The 23,935-nt window shown below is 47.8% G+C and overlaps 1 protein-coding gene and 1 long non-coding RNA gene across 3 annotated transcripts in view; one reads left to right on the forward strand and one right to left on the reverse strand.

The window, feature by feature from the left end:
- LIPC (lipase C, hepatic type) overlaps positions 1–23,935 on the reverse strand; it is a 141,307-nt gene that overhangs the window by 81,218 nt on the left and 36,154 nt on the right. The window lies entirely within an intron of this gene.
- On the forward strand, positions 2,182–5,771 carry LOC139042401 (uncharacterized). Its single transcript, XR_011499129.1, has 3 exons — positions 2,182–2,289; positions 3,925–4,025; positions 5,635–5,771. It is a non-coding gene; the product is annotated as an uncharacterized lncRNA (long non-coding RNA).

The following is a 23,935-nucleotide window of genomic DNA, read 5'->3' on the forward strand; positions in this document are numbered from 1 at the left end:
AGCGGGAATTTGGGTTCCTATGGACTGTGTGGTCTTGGGCAAGTAACTTACCCTCTCTGGATTATCTTCATCTATAAATGGACAGAATGATAATTCCTACCTCATGCGTTTGTGGGAGCTTTAGAATGAGATAATGCTTGGCACAGACCTGCCATATAGGAGGAATAAAGGTTAGCTATTGCAGCTACATTATACATTTATATTATAGCTACATACAGTATAGTAATACTAATTCCAGTGATACTAGTTAATTTTAGTAGTATGAATGTATTACAGCTCTATGATCATATGCTATAAAGTCTCCATGGCCGTATGCAGAGAGCATGTTTTAGGTTTTATCCACTTGCCAGCCTCCTGTCCCTGCCCTTCGCAAGCAGTGGAGCAGACAGACTCGAGGATCCTGCAGGAACTGAGGGCCGAGAGGTCCCCAGGCCACGTGGGTGAGGGTGGTTGTGCTTCCGGGTAGAAGTGTCGGGGAGCCTCTCTCTGCTGCCAGAATCTGGGCAGCACCTCTGGTCTTGGCATGAGCAGTCCCTCTCTGGGGCTGAGAAGAGGGAACAATGGGTGCTCTGTTGCTTGCTGGGACCATGTCAAATTATCCAACTCGGTCAGAAGCGCAGCTATGGAGTGTGGGCTCCCGGCTCTGCGGGCGGAGAGGCCTCGCAGTCTCCAGGTCGGTAGGCACCCCGGGAAGGGCCAACCTGGACACACGCAGCAGGCAGCATTTCTGGCACCAGTGAGCTCTTACTGGGATGAAAAGTTCTGCAGTGGCCCAACCCTCTTGTGATAATGGCTTGAGGTCAGTCCCAGGATGAGGGGGAGGAGCAGCGCTGTGTGTCCCTGGTCAGGCAATGATAGGTTCCCAGGGAAGCCTGGATCTCTGATTCTTGACCCTGTAGTTGTGCCACACACTGAATAATGGGGCAAAGAGGGCAGGACTGTGGAGTTCTGCTGCCTGACAGTGGGTTTCTCAATGTAACCAGCGTTGAGCCGAGATATCACTGTGGAATCCATCAGGAATTTGCTCTCTGGTGTATGGGGGCGAGGTGGAGAGGCACAGATTAAACTAACCTTAGCATCTCTTGTGTTCCAGGTAGTCTGCCAGGCACTTGACATTCATTTAGTCTCTTATACCTCACAATCAAGGTAGTGGTGTAACGATTCCCACTTTACAGGCCAGGAGACTGAGGCTCAGAGAAGTTGAGCGCCTTGCCCAAGATGACACAGCTCATAAGAAGCAGAGTCAGGATTAGAAACTGCGGTTGTGTGGCTCAAACGCCCATGCTCTGACCACTCTTGACTTGCTGTGCTAAGACACTATTGTTTCTCCTTTCGTTGGGGGCGCACTGTCATCTCTTGAAATGCCAGCTTCTCAGCTTCCAGCTTTGGGGCTTTTGGGATGGGGTTGTGTAGACAGGATACCTGTCCTCCTGTGGCCATGGCTGTCAGGAGTTAAGGATTGGGTGTCCCTCCCTCCGGACAGGGCTCCCCTTACATGTTCTTAAAGGATGCTCTTGTTCTCTCACCTCCGGATTTTAGGGGATAAACTTGAGAATGACTTTGGGGCTGCAGCCTAGAAATCCGATCCCCTGAGACTCCCGTCCTTCCCGGCTGGGTAAGGGGAGCGCTCTTTCCTCAGCAGGTGAGCTGCGGTCAGACTCCCACCTGGGTGTAATTACAATCCTCTACCCTTCCCGCTCCAGCTCTCAGAGACCCGAAGTTTTTGCAAGTCCTTCTCCCCTCCCTAATAACTGGTTGGCAGCCGTTCATCAGAGCCCGAAGCGACCAGGGAACGCCTCTCCTCACTGCCTCCCTCTCCCTGTTGCTTTGGAGACCAATCAGGGCTCTACCCGCTCCTGGTCCTGGGTTCAGAGAGCTGGAGATTATGATGGGAAAAACTATTTCTCCATATTTCATTGTTATGTTTTAATTTGTGTTTATCTGGAGAGTGGCAGATTAGAGGTTGTGAAACTATCAGGGAAAAACAGCTTCTAAAAATACAAGCGTTGCTAGCGTGATGGGCCAGATTTGGAAAGAGGGCTTCTTGCATTTTCTCTTGAGGTGAGAAGACCGCAAGGTAATTATCCAATGGATGGGGCCAGCTCTCAGAGGAGCCGCAGTGCCAAATAGTCGTGATGCCTATGCACCCCCTCTGCTACAAAGGGGCATTCGGGAGCCCTGCAGATAATGTTTCCAGATTAGCTGGAGGGGACGTGCTTTTTCAGAAAATGAACAGCATCCACATTCTTTCTTTCTTTCCTGACAGGAACTCCAGTTGTCTTCGTGCAGGTGAGCCGGGCACTTGGAGGCACCGGGTCAGAAGAAGTCATGAAGTGGATTGAGTGTCCCTGGGGCTAGTGCACGCCTCCTGTAGACCTCTATGCCCTGGCAGCTGTCAGTGTGTGACACTGGGCCTGCCACCTTGCCAATCCCCACCTATGCTGAAGGCCTGACCCCATCACTCATGTGGGCCTTTAGCAAGTTTGCTAAACTTTCTGAGGCTCAATTTCCCAGTTTTTAAGATGTATTGAGTAGTCATCCCTGTCTCTCATGCTGGTTTGGGGTGAAAAAAGAATTAAGTATTGCAGAGGGTCTGGGACATGGCAAAGTCCCAATGAATATAACTTTTCTTCATAATAGAATCAGGTAGGTTACAGCTGGCAAAGCCACCTAATAGGGCAGTTGGATGAATCACAAGTAGTTGGATTTCAGGCCATGGGAAGATATTTTGGGGCAGGTGAGACTTTCTGGTGTCAAAGTCTATGGAGACGAGCATCTCTTCAGCTTATTTGTAGGGTCAGCTCTGTGTTGTCAGGAAGTGGATGAAGGCCAAGAGGGACCACAGTTATTGTTTTTGTAGTTTACAGTGCACTTTCAAAGGCACACTCAGCTTTATCAAGTAGCCATCAACGCCACAAGCATTTTGCAGATGACAAAACCAGAAGTCAAGGTTAAGCTCCGTTCTCAAGTGGTAGGATAAGGACTCCTAAATCCCTTTTCCTCCCCTCAAAAAGATGTAATGGGGAATTCATCCCTATGTTGTCAGAAGATGCAGGCTATGGTCCTCACAGAGGGGGTCCCAGGTATTTCCAAAAGGAATTGTTAAGGGGAAGAGCCTTGCTCATCTTTAGAATCTTTTTACTATAAGACTGGATCATGAGAGGCCAAAAAAACAATCCCAGGATTGCTTCTGTCCTGGAACTTCTCCCTCTGCCAAGACCTGGTTCCTTTGTGTTGAAGACCCGCAGCCTGAGCTTCACTCCTCTGACATATTTTGGAGGATGGGGCCCGTCAGAGAGGCAGCCCCTTGCGATTCCAGGCAGACTAGAACTTGGGATACAGTGTTTTCCTTCCAACGAGCCTAATTCTGAAAGCAAGGCATGCCCACAGGTTGTGGCAATAGGACGGATGTAAGAGTGACGATTCCAAACTCCCAGAGCAGTGCCTAGCCCCTAGTAGGGTCTAAAATAGCTGTTGGATGCATGGCATGGAGAGGGAACAGAGGCATTTGGTGGTACGTGTAATTCAGTGACCAACCCAGGCGTGGGTACTGATCTTTGAGAACCATCCAATTCCTGAGCTGGAAGGAGCATTAGAATTGAGCAAGCCTACTTTTTTATTTACTGATGAGGAAACTGAGGCCCAGAGTTGCACAGTGACCTCCCCCAGACCACATGGCTACCCGGGGGCAGAGCTTGGCTTTCCTGACCTCCGGCCTCTCTGCCATGCCCTCATGATGCTCCCAGCAACAGAATTTCCTGATGTCTCCCTGGCGGACACAGATGACCTCAAACCCCACAAATACCTCAGCTGAATTTCCTTAAAATAACTGTTGTGATCAACTTAATGTGTTAGAGGTACTGGGGGCGGGTGGTGGGGGGGAAGAAAATCCTGTTAAACCTGCTAATTGCCCACTTATTTCAGTCCTAGCTCCTGAGAAAGTTGCTTCTGAATGATCGTGTGTGCTCTGGAAATACTATAATTAGCCTGTTTGGGCCACATTGCTCTGGAGCAAGAACTGCCAGGTGGGAAGTAATATGACTGATAACCAAGAAACAAAAATGCAGTCAATTTTAAGTGAAAAATCTCCTGGAAGCTCTTCATTCAGGGATGGTCTTTTTGTTTCAGCAACATGGTGGAATGCCCAGATTGACTCTATGATTTTTCCATTTCTAAAAGTTTTAAGTGCCTGGTCAAAGTAATGCAATAAGGGCTCCTAAAAATACAAACTACTGTTTATCAAGTACTTACTGTGTCCCAGGCACTCTGCTAAGAATGTACATGCGTCCTCTGCATTCAGTCCGTACCACAAGCCTGTGAACCTTGGTAATACCCTCAGCCCCATTTTCACAAGAGCGGAATGGAAGTTCTGCGAGGTTAGGTCATTTACCCATTTGAGATCACTTAGTTACTAAATAGTACAGCGGGGACTCAGATCCAAGGGTGTTTGGCTTTAGGACCCAGCATCTCACTCACCAGGGTTCTAAAGTCAGCAGTGTGTGTGGTCAGAACCACTCTTGAAAATCTCTTAATCACTCAAAGTATGGGGCTCAGCTAGTATTTTTCCCAGCCGATCAACAGATGAAGATATTTCCTTAAGTTTAGGGGCCAGGTTGTGTGAAAAATTAGTGGTTTTGTATGCTAGAATTGTTCTCAAGGCAGCAAGATGCTCACATGACGAGGGTCACGCAGGAGGAAAGTGCACCCCATCTCCCCCTTCACATCCTCCGTGGGCATGTGCTCACCACGTGGCCTGGGGAGAGGAGCCGTCCCCTTGTTTATTATCATTGTTATTTCCCTCTGTTGTGCTTGCTCTCTTCTGGGTTGTTTGCTTGCCAAGCACCTAGAGTTGAATTCTTTCAAGTTAAATGCATCTAGTAAAGGATTTCACTAAATTATCCCCCAAGCTTCCAGCTGGCAAAAGAAACAAACAAATTAAGAGCAAAACAAGTTCTTTGGCTTTCATGGGCCAGAGTTCAGTCTTTCTCAGGCCAGGAATTTTTCTCAGGTGCTTCTTTAGTGGGGTGCCCTCTGACTGCCTTCCTTCCCCGCTCTGACGGCTGGGTGGTAGGCTCCATCCTCTACCACGCCGCCCCTGAATCTGAGCCCCCATCATACATTCGTTCCATAAGTACTGACTACATACAATGCCCAGATCTCGAGGATACAGGGACCTTATCTCAAGGAGGGGACAGAGGAGAGAGCCAGTGAATATACGACAGCTTGGACACTTGCTGGGCTTGCAGTAAACTGAGGCAACCTAGGCGCCTAATGAGGGTAACTGACTATCCTGGTTTACACGGGGCTGCCTGACTTAGCACCAGGAGTCCCACACACCGGGAAATCCTTCGGTCCTGGCAAACTAGGACAACTGGTCAGCCTACACCTAGCCTGAGGAGTTGTGGAATGGATGTTCCAGAAGAGGCTGATCCAAAAAGTAGGGCCTCTCCAGGCACATAAAAGAGAGAGAGAGGAGGAGCCAGGCAGAAGGACTGAAATGAGAAAAGTGACAGTGGCATGACAGAGTGGCATGGTTAGAGTAGAGGATCTGTGTCAAGGAGTGGAAGGAGAGGAGGCACAAAGTTTGTGCTTAGTTATGCTGCGGGTTGTCTGTTCTCTGGAATCTACTTCTAGGAAGAACACGGAAACCTGGGTGCCTGATGCTTGTGAGGTGCTTCACTCAACGAATTCTGGAGACGGACAGAGAAGCACACCAGCTTTGGGTCCAGCAGTCCTCGTCTGGAACCCTCCTCTGATGCCCTCACACACCACCACAGCATGGGCTTCAGAACTTCTCATTGTTCCTCGATTTCACGTCTCTAACCTACGTGGTGAGTAACTTCAATGCCTTTGAGAAGAAGGGGCGCCAGACCAAGCTCACTTTTCCCTCCGAGTCACCAGGAAGGCAGCGTTGGTTGTCTGTGGGCCCTCGCGTTTACCACCTGAATGACTGGCCAACTCTAGATCTTCTCTGATGCTCTGTAATCTGTAAAATGGGGATGGCAATAGCTTCCTTGCAGGGACGTTGTGAGATTCAAATAAGAGAACGTTCACACAAGTATTTGGTAGAGCGTCCAGCACATAACACGTTTATGGAGGAAGTGACGTTCAAGCTGAATCTCCAACGAGGAGTTCTCCAGGTGAAGAAGGTGGGAAAATACACTCAGAGGACTGGGCTCAGCATGGAGCCCTGAAGGACCCTGTGAACCAGGGGAGTGATGAATGATGCCTGTGGCTGTTGTGTGGGAGCTTCTCCCCACCTCACCCTGCAAGCCCGCCCCAACTCCAGTGCCCTCTGACCCTGTTCATACCTAGAATCTTCAGAGCCATCACTGACGCCTCCTCTCACCCCTCACAATCAATCACCATTTCCTCTTGATGCTACCTCCTAAGTCTCTCTTGAATCCACTTTTATCCACTCCCACTTCCATCCAGGGACCATTGCTCTCTCCTGCCTACTACCGCCCTGTGGGTCTCCTTGCTCCCACTCTTGCCCCCTTCCAGTCCATCCTACACACCAGCAGCCAGGGTGATCATCGACTAATGAAAAGCTGATGCTGTCATTCCCCTGCCAATGCTGTTTGCTAGATTCCTATTGTTCGTGGGGAACCCAGCCACAAGACAACCCTTGGCCTATGGGGGAGGGGCAGAATGATAAGGTCCCTGCCCACTTTTCAGCTGCCCTTTGACTACTTCCCTTCTTCTCTCCGTTCTCCTGCCACGATGGTTTTACTCAGGTCCTAGAACACATCTCACTACTTCTCCACCCAGAACCTTGACTTGCAACCCACTTCCCCCGATTAACCTAGTTAATTCCTATTCATCATTTAGGTTTTAGCATAAATGTCACTTCTGCACTGTGTCCTGTGGCATTCTCAGCCAGCATATTCCATTTGCAGCTGATTTTCGTTAGGTATCTTTGAATTTGGAGGAGAAGGTGTTTTGAGAGGCTGTGTAGCCCAATGGTAGGAGCATGAGCTTGGGAAGCCAGAGTGACCTGGCTCAGAACCTGTTGCTGACACTTACTGGCTGTGTGACGTTGAGCAAGTTATCACCCACCTGGTGCCTGAGTTTCCCCATCAGTACAAAGGGATTATAATAGTACCCATCTCAGTGAGTTGTTGTGAGGGTTAAATGAGTTCCTATTGGCAGCACCATGTCTGGCCAATAGTAAGTACTACACCAGCGTTTGTTACATAAATAAAATAAATTCCCCACAAGGATTTTGCTCACACCCCAGTGTGGCATCTATCATGGTGCATTTAGTCAGATGTGCTTGTCCCCTCTTCCCCTCAATCCTAAGGTCCTTTTGAGGGCAGGGACTATGGCTGAGGCATCTCTCTGTATGCTGGTCCCCAGAAGAGTGCCTGGAGCACAGTGGATTATCAACAAACAGGGCTGGAAAAGACTAACACGTGATGAAATGCCAAGGAGAGAACCATATGCTAGAGTCAGGCCTGCATGCTTCACTCTGCCCATCCCCATTAGAATGACAGCCTGAAAGACGGGCCAGAGGGATCGGTCCTCCTGGGGTTTAGTGGCCTGCCCTCTGGGTAGGCTCCACACCGCTAGTAGAGTCACCCACAATTTCCACAGAAATTTTCTCAAACAGCTCAGTCCTCAAGAAGAGATCCCACGTTGGACATAAATTTAAAAAAACAGACAATAAAACTCAAGAAGTGATCTGCAATGGGTGGGAATGTCACTTGAAGATGCCCTTTTTAAGTGTTCAGAGAATTAAGATACTTGATTAATAGATAAATCTCCCTGAGAATAAATTAAAAAGTACTCAGTTTTCTTGCTTCAGTAGCACTTTTGGTAGAGCTATTAAATTACCAATAGTAAGTAGGAAAAAAAGAAGACTCATTAAAAAAATTGATTTAGGACAACTTGCTAAGAGATATTTTTACTTGATGAACATGGTATTATCGGAGGCAGCTGTGCTCTTTAACTCCCCAAATTCACTTAAAAAATAGATGGAGAACTGTCTTTATACTTTACATCTGTGATTTATTTGGGGGAATGGAGTCTGTATGCTGAATGGTGATATGGCAGTGAGAGAGAGACGGTGAAGGGACACAGGTTACCCCCTTCTATCCTGACAGCAGTCTCCTCTTCCATCCCTGCCCACATTTCTAGCGGGGTGTGTGTGTGTGCGTTTCTGGGAAACTTCTGCCAGGTGCCAAATTCCTTCCTACCTTCAGGATCATCGGGGTCACCCTAAATCACAGTACCATGTGTCAATGGCTTATTTGCCAAATACCAGATCAGAGCCCCCTGGAGTTGGAAGGAGTCTTAGAATAGGCCCCCTAACAATTGCCACTTTACTGGTCTGCCAAACTCTTACCAGTGGGCGCTTCGTAACCTGTCATAACCTGGCATTTGACAGAGGGAGTGTTGTGTCTGATGGTCTGCATGGTCCATATGACTTGCATTTCATTTCAGTAGTGATAAAAATGAATGAAAGACAATTTAAAATATTGACTGCCTTTTTGTGGAATTTAGTTACCTAGTTGGCTAGCGTTGAAGAATTTAGTAAATGCTTGCCCTGTACACACACCATTTTGTAAGTAAGGAGATCCTATTTTAGGTGGGAAATCGCGTCCACCCCCTAGAGAATCACTGGCTGAAGGGTTCCCCTATAACGTCCCCTAGGGGAGACGGCGGCCAGCGTCTGAGGGATCATCCACCCAGTCTGTGCAAGGCTCGGGATGAGACGTTAAGCGCTCAAGGAGGCCCAGTTAGGGGTAGAGTCCAGTCTCAAAATGGGCTTCCTGACTCCTAACCCTGAACCCTTTCAAAGTCCCCAAACCCAGGGTGAGGGACTGGTGTTGATCATTAGCACAATGACGCACTGCAAAATTTTTCCACTTGCTGTAGATGATTACCACAGAATGTTACCTCAGGACCACGGGAAGTACTTATCAGGGGGCAGGAGGGGACGTCCAGGGGTCTTGTGGTCTCCTGCTGCCTCCAGGAACCCTGCTCAGTGTGGATGAGCCCAAGCAGGGGAGGAGAGTTGTGCCCAGGGCTCCAGCCGCCGAAGCAGCTCCACGCATCTGCTAAGTGCCCCGCCTGCTTTCCACAAACTGTTGCTCATCCTTACAGCCTAAGAGTCAGGTGTTACTTGCCCATTTTACAGATGAAGCAATGAGGCCCAGAGAGGTCAGGCAACTTACTGAAGACTCAGGTCTACCTGACTCCGAAGCCTGAGGACGCTCTTCCCATGACTCCATACTGTTAGACCACTTTGTCCAAAAGTTGATGTAACCGTGTGAACAGAGGGATAGAGCCTTCGCTGGAGATTATTTAAAGAGAACACCCGCAGTGCATGGGCCACCTCTAAAAGGGGACAGAAGAAAGGGCTCCCATTTGCTGCCTCTGGGGTGGAAACTGGGAGGCTGGGGGCTGGGAGGGAGGTCTTTACCATATACCATTTTGCACCTTTATAATTTCATACATGCGAATGTATTGCTTCATTAAAAATAAATAAAATTTAAATCTAAAAAAGGAAAAGAAGAGAAAGATAGTGAATGCGCTTGCTAAAGAATTTAGTCTGTGCAAATGGGAATACAGAACATGGTGACGTCTCCTTCTCTGATTCCCAGGCCCTCCTGCTGCCCCCCACCCCCAGTAAGCCATTGCTATTGTTCTAGAAACACTTTATGCATATACAAGCACACATGTCCTCTTTTTACATAAGTGAGATTAGGCCATACATTCTGGGTGACATCTTGTTCTTTCTCTTAATGTATCTTGGAGGATATTCCACATCAGTATGTACAGGTCTACCTCATTCATTTTAAAGGCTGCATGGTGTTCTTCTATGTGGATGTCCCAAGATCTATTTATCCAATTCCCTGTTAATAGACGTTGAAACGGTTTCCAGTCGTCTGCTACTATGGATAACCCAACAGTGACTATTCTTAATATGTCTTTTCACACATGTGCAGGTCAATCTGTAAGATAAACTTTTACAAGTGCAATTCCTGGCTCAAAGGATATTCGTGTGTCTTTAATTTTTTTAAATTATATGGTCAGTCTAAAATTTGAGAGCTATTGCCATCCTGTCCCCTGAAGAGGCCATGAATTACCCCTCCACCACAAGGCGTGAGGATGTCGGTTCCTCGCAAACGGGAAGGGTTTTTGCAAAGTGAAACAAATTTGCCGTGGAAGAGAAGTCTTTAGAGGCACAGTGTGTTCCACTGAGAGCTGCAAGGATAGGTGCCACGCCTCTGTGGGGCAGCAGTGGGAACCTGAGCATTTGCCCCTCTCCGTGGGGACGGGGCTTTACCCCATTGTCAATCTGTGGACATTCATGGAGCATCTATTATTTGCCATGCCCTTTACCAGGAGCTGGAGGCGTCACCAGGAATCAAAGACTCTAGACTTGCCCGTGAGACGCTTGTGATCTAACTGGGCAACTAAGAAATCCCTGATGAGGAGAGAAGCAACGATACAAGGCCACGAGCTCAAGTTCTATGTGAGGCTTATGGACAACAAACGTCTTAGGAATTTGAGGGAGTCCGATCACTTTTAGCTGATGTGGTCTTAGAAAGGCTTCTCAGAGGAAGCAGACTTTGATGCCAGCTTTGAAGAATGGGTGAGAGTTTGCTGGGACAAGAGGGAGAAGCTGGGTGTTGAAGGTGGGAGACAGATTCTTAATTTTTAAGCAACAATTAATTTGTGCTGACCACATGATATAGTGTGAGCACTCCTTCATTCATTTGCTCAGGCAACATGTACTGCATGCCTGTTATGGGCCAGACACTGTCCTAGGAGCCTGGGGAAGTTAGATTCTAGGCACTTTCATATTTGTATGCCTCATTCTGCAGAGAAGTGAACTGAGGCCCGGGGAGGTTAAATGACTGGCCCAAGGTCGTTCAGCTAGTGCAGGGCCAACCTGGTGGTTTGACGTTGGTCTTCTGATCCTAATTGTGGTGCTTTCACACATCAACTGCTGGAGAGCACAGGTGAAGAAGGAGAAACGAGCAAGATGCATTTGGGAGACAAAATATAGGTCAGTCTGTGAAAGACAAATCGGGCACCAGACCTGAGGTCTCTTCTAGTTCTCCGAGCCACATACCTTAGTAACAAAACAATTCTGTAAAAAAGGATGACATTTCTGGGGTCTGAAATTTCATGCCTCATGCAACTGGTATTTATTTTTTCCTGCAAATTACAATCTGCATTGACATTATTAAGGAAATCACATGGACCAGCAGAAAATGAAGAATCCAATTGATTATTTTTATTGCTGTAGAAATCCTTTGTAGGCGGGCTGGGCAGAGACCCAATTTCATTTGCTTGTAATATTGCAAACGCTGCTAATTGCCTATCTTTGGTAAAGGATAGAGACAAAGGAACAATAAAAGGTATTTATTAGAAATTTTGTTTGGACAAATTACTTTCACATCTCAGTGGCCTTCATCTCGGTCCAGAACACCCAAACTCCAGGACAAAACTAAATGACGGTCATGACATCACCTTTCCTACTGTTTGTACAGTTGTTTCCGCAATGTTGCTAAAGTACCATAGAACTGATTATTTTCAGGCTGATTTTTTTTTTTTCTGCAGAGGTTGAACTATCAGTGGATTGCCATTCAATTCAATTTAGTAGTTACAACAGTCTGAATAACTGCACTGCATCTTAATATGTGGGTCTCATGCATAAGTCACGTTGTTTGCCAGCAATAATGAGCAGACAAGCTGCCAGGAGACTGAAAATCAGTGCTCAATACACAACTGGGTCTTAGAGCTTGGAGAGTGGGAATTCATGAAACATTTGAGAGTCCAGTGGACCCTGCCTTCAGCTCTGGGGCCCAGAGCCCCTCAGAATGTGGGCCACACGGTTGGTGCTTAATGAATCCTTATGGACACAACATTCTTTTAATGCTTATGAAAGTTGCCTTAACTCTCTAGTCTGATGTACATTTTTCCGTTCATTCGTTGATTCATTTATTCACTCCAGAGAGCTCAGTGCTGTTGAAGGTATGAAGAACCATTCACAGTCTTTGCCCACTGAATTATAACCCTGTAAAGGTTACAAAACACATGCACGCTAATTCTAGTAGCGCAAGGTGGCAGTGGGCTGAGGCATGAAATCAATGCCCTTGGGAGAGGCGCATGCCATGGGCTGAGAACTGGCTCTTGGCTCCTACGACTACCGACTGTGCGACCTTGAGTATTTGCATAACCTCCCTAAGCCCTGGTTTTCTCATCTATGAGATGGGGATAAATCACAGTAATATCTACATGATGGGGTTGTTAGAGGAGTAAATGCAAGAGAGCTTGTGAGTGCCTGGCCCTCAGCTCAGGAAATACAAGCTATAACAATAATAATTACTTCTACCTTGGAGGCAAGGCAGGCGGTGGTAGGAGTTACCAGAGATGGCTTTCCGATGGGCCACGCTTGGGTATACTGAGCTGAGAACATGGGCCCTTAAGGGGCAGGAGCTAAAATCCAGAGCCTGGGTGGATGGATAGAGGGTGGGTGCAGGGTGCACGTCCCTCTGACTAGAGCAGGGGCAGGGATATGAAACTGGAAAAGTAGGTGGATCAGGTCACGGAGGGACTTGTGCACCTCTGCAGACTGGCATGTGGTTCAGTTTTCCTCAAGAATTAGGCCAGTCCTCATATGCTGAGAGGAAGTGACATGGTGAAAATCAGTTGCTTGAGGCCTGGCTCCCCTGGAGATCCAGTATTTTATCCTAAAAATGAAATTCGGTCGCTGCTTAGCTGGGCAATTCCCTAAATTAAAGGAAGCAGACATCACAGGCATTGTCTAATTTGACATCATCCGTCTCTAAGATGCAGGGAGTTTCCAGCAGGGGCAGCTGGGGGGATGGAGACGCATCTTTCACAGACTTCAAGGGAGATGCATGATGGATGATTTTTGAAACTTTTATTTTCCTCTGTGTGGAGTTTTGTGCCCTTTAAGATGACACAGTGAATATTTTTCCCCCCAAAATTATAGCTTTCAAAAGCATTTTGGCCCATAAAATGTCTGTGAGCCCCACTCACATCCCTCTCTCTCAGCCCTTTCCCGTTCTCTCCCCGGGAGCCCGGTCCATGGTGGATGAGCCACCGAGAGGGCTTTCTGGAGAGCTGGGGCCCAGGCCCTGAACCACGGTGGGCGCCTCACCCCTGCTTCCTTCTTTCACTTCTTTCTTCACCTCTGATGGGGCTCGTGGAGCCTCAGAAGGACCTTGCCCTGTCCAAAGATATATCTTGGCAGAGCAAATCAGGGCAGATTTTGTTTCCGAAGGTAGGAGGTGGCCGAGCCCCTTTCCTCCCTGGAAGAAACTGTACAGACAACCTGCTGGCTTCATCACTGACACCTGTAGATGATGGTTGAAGGGAAAATATCTTTAAAAGGAAAACGTGAAGGAGCCTAGTGGGGAAGCTCCTGCTCAGAGCTCAGCAAACACTGACTGAGGTCGCTGTAGGGCAGGACCGACTGTTCGAGACAACGCCGCTCTTGATGGGCACAGACTGAGTGAGAAAAAGCCTGATGGTTGTTGGGGTGCAGGAGGAACCCTGGGCACAGTGCAATCCAACAGAAATGGAAAGGCTACAGAGTTCAAGGCCAAACGAACTTTCCTCTGCTCTAACTGCTCCCAGGCAGCAATTGTAGAACATTTTTACAGCCCCCCAAACATGGGGACACACACCACCCATTTGATTCTGACTGCAGCCCTGAGACGAGGGAGGTCTCAGCCTTGTTTCCTAGGAAACTGAGGCTCAGAGAGGCTAACTGGCTTGTCTAAGATGCCACAGAACTAGCACCTGGCAGAATCGGGGCTTCTGCGGGTCCAACTGCAAACCCTGTGCTCATTCCATGACACGATGCCTCTGTCTTTTGGTATGCAGCCAGTAGAATGGGGACCATGCAGGCTGACGGTCTGACTCCCATGCATTCTAGTTTTAGCTCTGTGTGAAACACTATAACTGTTTGGGCCTCAGTTTACCCAGCTGCATGACAGAGAGGACTGACTCCCACTTACACCTATGATGCTATCCCAGAAGGAGGGCGTAACTACTTGGCACGTACGTAGAACTAGAGAGGAATCAGTCCACATTGCTTCCCGTGAACTGTGTCCCTTGGAGGATGGTAGCTAAAATGTGATATTAGACTAAACGGGACAGAACAGGAAGCCTCCGCGACCACGTGTGTCCCCGGATATCTCATTAGGTTCTGCTCTGAAAGAACCTGACCTGCTTTCTTCTCAGATGAGCTCTGGGGACCACCTGGCACGCTGCGCATCAGAAACAAAGAACCTGGGCACCAGGCAGATGGATCTGGGCTGGAAGCCCGAGTCCGTTACTTCTGTGCTGACCACTTAGCCCTGCTGAGATTCAGTATCTTCATCTGTAAAATGGGGACATAAAGGAATTCCTTCCTCCCAGGGTTGTTGTGAGAATCGAGACAACGCGTGAACTGTGTTTGGCACCCTGCCTGGAATAAGAATTGTCCCCTAAATCATCTGTCACTTTTATTGCTAACGTTTGCTCAGTGCTCACCCTGTGTCAGGCACTGTGCTAACCACTTTCTATAAATTAACTCACTCAATCCTCTTAAATGACATCATGCAAGGAAAGAGCTTTACATAGCTCCTGGTACCTGGAAAGTGCCCAGAGTGGTACCTATTGTTAACACAATGTCTTGCACAGTTACACCTGCCCAGGTCTGGGCCCTGTCCTGGACTACAGCTTTCTTGGGGACCAATGCCATGGCAGCTTATGTGGTCCTTCCACATCTCCCTTTCCTGGGAAACAGGAGGGGGACAGTCACCTCTGCTTTGAGGCCAGGAGGGTCAGGGAAGGTGTGAGGGAGAGAAGATACTTGAATTGGGTCATGAAGGCAAAACAGGAGCTTGTTGGGCAGAGGAGCGGAAGGCGGGCGTCTTCAGGAAGCTGTAGGTCATTGGAGATGGTCCGTAGGCAGGCAGGGGCCTGATGGCGGAGGGCCCTGGCGGCCAGGCTAAGTTGCATTTTCTCTGGAGGCCATGAGGAGCTATTGTGGATTTTAAGCAGGGCAAAAACAGGACTCAATGTGCATCTTTGAAAGATCACTAGGATGGAAGGGTGGAGGCTGCATGGGAGAGGGCGACCTAAGGGCGTAGAGCAGCAGTCCAGGGAAGAGGACAGAAGCAGTGGGGGTGTAGGGGCTGTGAGACACGTAACGGGGTGAGGCTCAAGCAGACCCAGTGGGGGGATAGGTGTGGTACGAGGGAGGGAGAGAAGTCCATGGCGACTTCCAGTGCTCTGCCTCGGCAAGGGCTAGCAAGGGAGGGCTGAGCAGGGCCATCGGAGGTGGCATTTGAGAAATCTTCAGCCCCCTCCACAAGGGGGAGGTTGGTAGACAGAGGTGGGCACTCCTCTGCTTTGGTGGCTGGACTGAGGCCCTGAGTCCACAGGGACCTGGAAGCTGTTCCCTCACACATGTGAGGGTGGCCAGGAGACTCGCCAGCAGGCTCTGGCTGCCCCTGTGAGGGAGTGACTTTGTGTCCGTGAGGGGACGAGGACTGTGTGCTGAGAGGGGAGTTGAGGGACCTGAAGATGTTTAGCCTGGGTCGGGGGTCCCGAGAGGGGCTGAGGAAGCTGTCACCGTCACAGTGACCCTTCATGTCTTCACGGAGGGGATCTAGTTCTCTGTGTCTCAAACACCAAACTCTCACACAGGAGGGAGAGTCAAAAGGTGCTGCATCTGGGCTCAACGTAAGGGAGACTTTGTTTCCTCATCTACAAGATGGTGACAAATTACCTATGTCAGGGGTGGAAGGAAAAATGTGTGTCAAGTGCTCTTTACTGCTCCCGGCATGGAGCATGTGCCCCTGTGGAACTGCCCCCTCCTTCTCCACCTAAGGCCCCCGTGCTCCTCTGCTCCAAGCCCCTGCTGGAACTCTCAGCAGAAGAGGGACAGTTGCTTCATGACTGATGTAGAAGGGCTTTGGATTAAATGGCTGAGGTGTTACCTTCCCATGCCAAGACATTCCTGGCTGAGTAGATGGGTCTGCTGTGGCTCCCATGTGTTTTAGCTGACAGGGAGTCATTAATAAAAAAGACGGCGAATTTCCTTCCACCTGGATTTCCTTCTACACAAGACAAGATAAAGAAGGTAAAATGGCTGTAGTCCCCCAGGAGAACTGGGTGCCTGGCCCTGACTTGTCTAGGTTGGGGATGGTCTGGACCCTTCATCTTTCTGGAGGCACCTTGGTGCACTGGAATGAGTGAGCAATTTAGGGTCAGGAACCTGGGGTGAAGCCCTGTCTTTGTCCCTTACCAGCTCAGTGACCCCTGGCAAGTCACCTAACCTCTAAGACGCACGTTCCTCCCTCTCAGTGTTGTTTAAAGGATCGCAGGATATGATGTATGCAAAGCCCCTCACTGTGCCTGGCATATAGTAAGTACACAGGAAATTTTAGTCAGATCTACAGCTGAACCAGCTGACGTGAGAAAAATATTAACTGGAACAGTTTCTCCTCCTCCTACCTCCCGGCTGCATCTTCGGATGCTGTCCCCAGACATTTCCTCTGGAGTTCTGTCTGTGGGTTGTCATTTTGTCTGCTTGCCTTTCATCCTCCTAAAGTCTCACTCCTCGCACAGGAAGTGGGTGGGTAATGGGCTTCTCTCTTGTTCCACTGGCCTCCCCGTGAGTCTGTTTTGCCTTCCTCACCGCGGGGGCTTCTCACACCCTCTAATGAGTGTTTTCCTTTCAGAAATGGCATATTTTTAGACAAAAGCATTTCCTGTGGTTCATCTCCGACTCTCTGGCAGATCTCTGATTTCTCATCAGTTTTCCCCGCCTCTCTCTGGTCACATCAAACCCACTCCAGCAGCATGCGCACAGGAAATGCAGGAAGCACAGGCTCCCTGTAGCCTCCTCGGCTCTGAGCTGATACCCAGTGCTCAGGGGCAGGGCCCGGACTGGGGCTGGGGTGGGGGATCCTTGAATGGGGCGTTGAGTCTGAGTAGTTGGGACTGCAGTGGATATTTCTTCTGGCCTCTGTCCTGCCCCGCCCTGGTTGTCCAGCTCTCTTCTGCCAGTATTGGAGGATGAGGCTGGTGGTGGTGGTTTCAAAGTTACCCAAAACACTCACTCTCCTTAGTCAAACCCAAATTGAAAGACCCTCCTCCCATCTTATTAACACCGTCGTCAGACAGACCTGTGTTTGAATCATGGCTTCTCCATTGACCACCTTGGTGAGTGACTCAAATGCTCTAAGCCTCAGTGTCTTTGTTTGGGAAATGAGGATACTATTAGTGAACCCCACGGGACCCTTGTAAAGATTATATGAAATACCGTATGTGAGTAAAGTGCTTAGCACCCATACCTGGCACTTAGTTGCTCTTATCATTTCTAATTTAAATAAACACAATTTAGTTATAGTTACATTTTAAATGTATAACATTTATAGTTTTATAATTTATTATTTAATTGTAGTGATTTATGTATGTGCTTGACTCCCCTCACAGACTGTGAGACCCTTGAGGGAAGGGGCTAGATCTTTGTCATCTCTGAATACGAAGGGCAGAGTGAGTACCCAGTAAATGTCTGAGGGGCTGGGGACTGTGGCCCAACACCTTCAGGAGCCCGAAATGCTTAATTGCTTTCATCAAGTATGAAGAGCTCAAGGCCCGTGCAGGGATGCTGTGCAAGGCACGGAGGAAGGGCAGAAGTCCATGCCTGGCCTCTGACCCCGGGGAGCTTCAGTGGGGAGTTGGGCAAGAGTCAGAGGAGCCCAAGGGAATGGCATTCCAAGGAGGGAAAGGGCATGTGGCTGGACCAGCTCAGAGAGCATGGCCACTGAGGACAGCTGTGATTGGGTGAGGGGAGTCTAGGTAGAGGTGAATTTACTCTGCAGCAAATGAAATTTAAATTTTAGACCGCCCCCTCCCCTTACATGACCTCTTTTGTACTTACTTGCCTAATTTTGTATTTGTAATTTTATATTCTTTTATTTATTTATTTTTTTGCAGGGAAGATTTGCCCTGAGCTAACATCTGTTGTCAATCTTCCTCTTGTTTTTTTAGAGATTGGCACCTGAGCTAACATCTATTACCAATCTTTTTTTTTTCTTTTTCTCCTCCCCAAAGCCCCCCAGCACATAGCTGTATATTCTAGTTGTATCTTCCTCTTTTTTTCCTCCCCAAAGCCCCAGTGCATGGTTGTATATCCTAGTTGTAAGTCCTTCTAGCTCTTCTACATGGGCTACATGGCAACTGACAGATGAGTAGTGTGCTTCTGTGACCGGGAAGCGAACCCAGGCCACTGAAACGGTGAGAGCGCTGAACTTGAACCACTAGGCCATCAGGGCTGGCTCTGTAATTTTGTATTCTTAAAGTGAGCATTCCCCCCCATCCCAAACTTATGGGGCTTCAGGTTCCGCCATGTTCAGAGGGGAGCTCTCCTTGGTCTGTACAGTGTCAATGTCCACCAATTCCTCTCTTCTCTTGGGGAAGTTCTGGGAAGGCAGCACCTGCCTTTTTCTCTATCTCTTTCTTGGTCTTCTCTAGGAGCCTTATTTGTGAATAACTAGAATCCACTGGGCCGTGTTTTCACTAGAGAGCAGGGTCAATTGGCTGGATGGAGTCCTTCAAGGGCCAGGGTCTTCCTCTGTTTTAGGCTGTAAACATGGTAGCCAGGCCTCCTGGGGCAGGCCTGGATGTCCCCAATTCTCTCATGCTGTCCATTTGACTGGTGATGGGGTGAGGGAGACAGCCCCAAGCTTCTCAGCCTCCTCACCTGAGCCAGGTGGGCAAGTTGTGGTGGCCCTTTTTTGGAAGCTGCTGATCTTCAATTCAGAGGAGCTGGAGCAGAAGGCCTCGCTACGGCATCAGCCCCAAGCCAGATTCCCCCGTCCACCGTGAGGGGGAGAAAGGCTGACACTGTGTTCTTTCATAGGTAACCAGTACTCTGTGTATGGGTGTGACCCTGGTGGGCCAGGGAGTGAGCGTAGGATCTGTAAGACTCCAACATGCTCACAAAATGATGATCTCTTATACCTTCTAAGTTATAGAATAAAAATAAAAACTATAGTGAGTCAATGTTTAATGCTTATCATACCTTGTCATTACCTTTTCAGATCAAGCAGGATAACCCTGGGTGTGGACAGGGGCGGCAAAGCTGAGATATGTTAAGTAAATAGCATGAATGCTAGTATGCCCACATAAGTGGGCGTGAGAAGGAGGGCTTGACCAGGCAGAGGATCCAAGTTTCACAGGAAGGAAAGAAACCAGTTGACTGGGAGTAGTAGATTATGAACCACACAAACCTTGATGAGGTACAAATATTCCCAGCCTGGGAGAGTTCCATGGTGTCTATATGGGGCAGCTCTGTAGGTCCGTGGTTCTCAATTGGGGCTGTCTTTATAATTGAATGCCAACTGGTCTGGGGTGGGCCTTTGCGTTATTTAAACCTGCCCTAGATGATTGTAATGTGTGTCAAGTGTTAGAACCACTGCCACAGTTAAATGGTGTCAGTAGGTATTATGACGAGTTCCCAACGAGAACAATGCAACAGGGCTGGAAGGGTCAACTCATGCTGGGGATCACACCAGATTTGTGGACCAGCCATCTCAGGAGTTAGATCAAGAGATAAATTATTATTCCATAGAGCAGTGGTTCTCAAACTTGAGTGTGCATCAGAGTCCCCTGGAGGGCTTGCTAAAACCTGATTGCTGGGCCCCATCCCCAGAGTTTCTGATTCATTAGGTCTGACGCCACAACTGACATGTCTGACAAGTTTCCAGGCAATGCTGATGCTGTGGGTCTGAGGACCATACTTTAGGAGCCACTGTTGTAGAGGACACGGATCCTGGCTCTGAGAGACACTGCTGGGGAAGCGGAAAGAGTACAAGTCTAGGAGGCAGAGGACCTGGATTCAGGTCCTGACTTTGTTGTGACTCATGTGTGTGCATAGGGTGAGCCATGTGACCTCTCTGAGCCCAGTGTCTTCATCCATAATCTGGAGGTAAGATGAGCTGCTTTGCCTATCCCCAAGGGTTGAGTGGGATAATTAGTAATAACTCTCTCATCGGGCACTTACCAGGTACTAGGCATTTTCCAAGCATTATTTCAATTAATTTTCTCCACAATTCTATGAAGTAGGTCCTATTATTTTTATTTTCCAGGCTCAGAAACTGAAACCTTGTCAAGAGCATTGTATCAGAGGGGGTTCCGGCTGACCCCAGAGCCCAAGCTGTCAACTGTGGAGCAGTCCCTGACCCTTGGTGGGAGACCCTGTGAACACTGAGATTTGCCAAACAACCATTAGCTGTGGTTTTTCTAAGTGGTGAGCAGGAGGTGATGTAAGGGATAGCTCATGGGCAAATTACACTGCAACAGTGTGCAAACCCCAATTAATTCAAGTCTGGGCAGATCGGGAGGGTTCCAAAAGAAAACACAACAAAACACATCAATCACTCAGTTACTCTGAGAAGCCGCCACTCTGATAAGACGTAGGTATTAATTAGGAGGAAAAGGGAGGAGAGCAAATAGCCAGCAGGAAGACCAGAGGGCTCTGTAAAGGCCCGAGGAAGCCCAGGGAAGCCGCCTCTAGAAAACCTGGCAGCACATCACAGACGCTGCAGCTGATTCATTAAGTCAGAGTGGCCATCTTGGGGAAAGGGCAGCTTTGAAGAAAGAAAAAAGTGCTTACGTGAGGGGACCAGGAAAAGCCACCAAGTGGGACCTGAAATGTGCAAATCAGATATCGTGAGCTCAGGCGTGACTCAGGGGAGCTTACAGAGATGAGAAACCCAGAATCAAACGTTCTGCACCTCAAATCCCCTTGTTTGAGAGACAAGTACCTTCTGGTTACTGGGACAAGGTCCCATGTTCAGGGGTGGGTGGGACAGATGGTCACTGAAGGCCATTGCAGCTCTCAGTTCCAGTGACCCTCTCTAAGCTGGATTCATGCTTCATCGGTCTAGCAGATTTATTTCCACGGGTAAGCAAGCGTTTGTGTGGGAATACAGTGAATGAAAAACATTTTAACTATCAGAAAGAATCTGACGAAATTTCATGCCAAGGTTTATTAGGAAAAAAGTTGTTACAACTATGACACATGAGTAGGAAGGTTGGGTAACAAATGACTTTATAAAAAACAGGATTGTTGTGAGGAATCAGATAAGGCAATGCATGTCCAAAAAGTACTTTGACAACTGGAGTTATTATTCATTAGAATAAAGGCATGGACAAAAATTGAGATAATTTTCTGAATGAAGAGATGTGAAAAGTGACTTTACTTAGTAATTGCAATAACTGCTGGAGAAGAGTTTTATAAGATATGGAAAAAGAAGAAAGAATCCATGTGCAGAGATAAAATACTCAGCTGATGGTGCTGATGGAATGGGGAGAAAAATGGCCTTCAATGTGGACAAGGTCATGATGTGTTTAGCAAAAAGTAACCCAAACAACATATAAAGTGGGTGGCTCTGACCAGGGAAGAATTTCGGTCTTGTAGCCTGTGGCTCACCTGTGATGCTAGTTTGGTGAAGGTAGGTAACGGAGTATTTAAAATAATCTAGATCCTTAGAACTCACAGGAGCCATGGAGGTAATGGAGTCTATTGGTCACTATAATTTTATAGCTGATAAAGCTGAGGCCCAGAAGCTAAGTGGCTTGTTGAAGGTCCCATAACTAATTAGAGACTGCATTGTATACAAGACGGAAAACAGTAGTCTACATCTCCTGAAGCCGAGCTACCTGATAAAGGCCACCTTAAAGAGCGTGGGGAATGTCCAGAGTCTCTTTAGGTTTCTTGAGGTGGAAAGTTGACCAAGTGCTCCTTCAAAATGCCCCATTGCATCGTTATAAAAGACAAATCATTGAGATGGATAGTTAGACACCTCATGACTAGTAAGAGTTTCCAAATAATCTTATATAAGTGATTCCTTACAGATCACACAGACAGGACTTCACAGTACAATCACAAATGAGTTTAGAACCAGCACAATGCTGACAGCCCAAACATCTGTTGGTTTTGGGAGTAAGTCTTCCTATTTTAGAACCGGCATTTAATCATCAGGAGATGGGACGCAATAGAACTTCGAAGGATTTTTGGATACCCGCCAGAAGATCTAACTCCTCGTCCCTGTGTTAACTAGAAGTGACAGACACTAGGGGCGATGATTTTCTCTCTAGTTTCATGAGTACCGATAGCTAGTTTGACCACACACCACAGAAAGTAGAGAAGGTGACAGAGGACAGAGAGCTTTGGCACTCTTCCGATGAGTATTGGTGACGACTGCACTCTCTGACTCTAACTTCCTAGTCCCTGCACCCCCGGACTTGTCCAAGCCTTCTTGCGCTAGCTGATTTCCTAGGCGCATGGGTACCTGACCAAGCTCTTCGCCCCTCCCTCCAGCTTACTGCATGCTCTTTGAACTCCGTCCATTAGCGGTTTGATCTGCGACCCTGCCAGACTCACACCTCCCAGCCGCCCTTAGTTGGACATCTGGTCTTTGCCTCTTCTGCGCAGCCCAGCCCTGCGGGTCAATGATTTCCCATAATCTTTATTTAATTGGGCACCCTAATCTTCCATTTAAAACCTCTTCCATTGGTCCTGTGGAATTTCATAGAATTACCTCTAAAAGTGATTTTTAAACTATTAAATCTGCATTAGGGCTATGTAAGAGCAGAGTCTGGGTCAGAAGCCAGGTGTAAAAAGTGTTGGCATTCATAAGTTAAATGATTGGTAATCATTACCAATTTTAAGTAAATATAATCAATCAGTAAACACACCCTGCTCCAAAGTGCAAGGAGCTGAGGTCAAGGAGGAAGGAAAATGGGGAAATGACCTCTTCCGATTAGAAGGACAGGAGTGACAGGGGCAAACGTGGAGCATATGTGATAATCTTCTTCCTCTGGTTCCTGGAGGGAGAAGAGATGGAAACTCCAAACACCCAGGGAAGTGACAGGGCTGCAATGGCAGGGGTTTTCCTCACTCTACTGCAAACAAGTGACAGGAATATTCTTTTACTTGGAGTTTGAAGGTAAAGCAGAAGAAAGGCCCCACTTGTTCTGATGCCTGGTGAGGCCACCGAAAGTTCTAGAAAAACGAGAAGCCTGGGAGGGACTGACCCCAAGAAGGTGGAAGGTAAGTTAGAAAATTGTGCTCTACTCACATCAGAGAGACTCAAAGACTGGCTTAGGCTGTGAGAAACAGTAAGTAAAGAGCAGCGGTTCAGAGGCTTAATGTTCATATGTCTTTAAATCTTGCTCCAAATAACATCTTTATTGGTACTAGTTAAGTGTTGGTTAACATGTGCTGTTTTAGTGAAAAGCCCTGTTCAGCTCTAGTTGTGTGGGAAAGCAGGCTGGTCTTTGGCTGGGTGGCCGTGTGGATGGGGAGTTGGGTTCTTCGGAGCCTCATTCAGTCACTCAGGTGGCCTCACCCACCCACAGGTGTTCATAGCACTTCCAATACCAGCGTCTATCCTAGGAAGACGCAAACCTGATTCCAGGAGCACCAGCCTGGGAAACTCCAGCCAATAGGATCACAACAAAGGCCACAGTCCTTAAGACGGAAAGGGACAAGTACACAGAAGGATGAAAACTCAAGTAGGTGGCAAGCGTGTGCTTCTTTTATCATGCTCTTTTTAACACAAAACAGTGCTTTTGGCAATTTTTTTCCCCCAAAATGAAAGCTTTGGATTTCAAATGGGATTCTTTGCCTTCCATCTGTGTTTTCTCTACTGTTCTATTTTCTGATCCATTACTTTCATCTTTGAAACCTGTCATTGTGACTCTTGTATCAATGTAACTATCACTCAAAAAGCTTTTTACTTTTTGGGTCAGAAATGTTTAATATAAGGCAATTTGAATCATTTTATTTGTATTGACCTCATATTTGAGAGTCATGCAAGATGTACTGTGAAATCAAATGTTCAAAGATAATAAGTACCTTTATTTGACTTTTTTTCTTCCA

The sequence above is a fragment of the Equus asinus genome, chromosome 2, assembly GCF_041296235.1.
Source record: "Equus asinus isolate D_3611 breed Donkey chromosome 2, EquAss-T2T_v2, whole genome shotgun sequence".
Classification (NCBI taxonomy): Eukaryota; Metazoa; Chordata; class Mammalia; order Perissodactyla; family Equidae; genus Equus; species Equus asinus.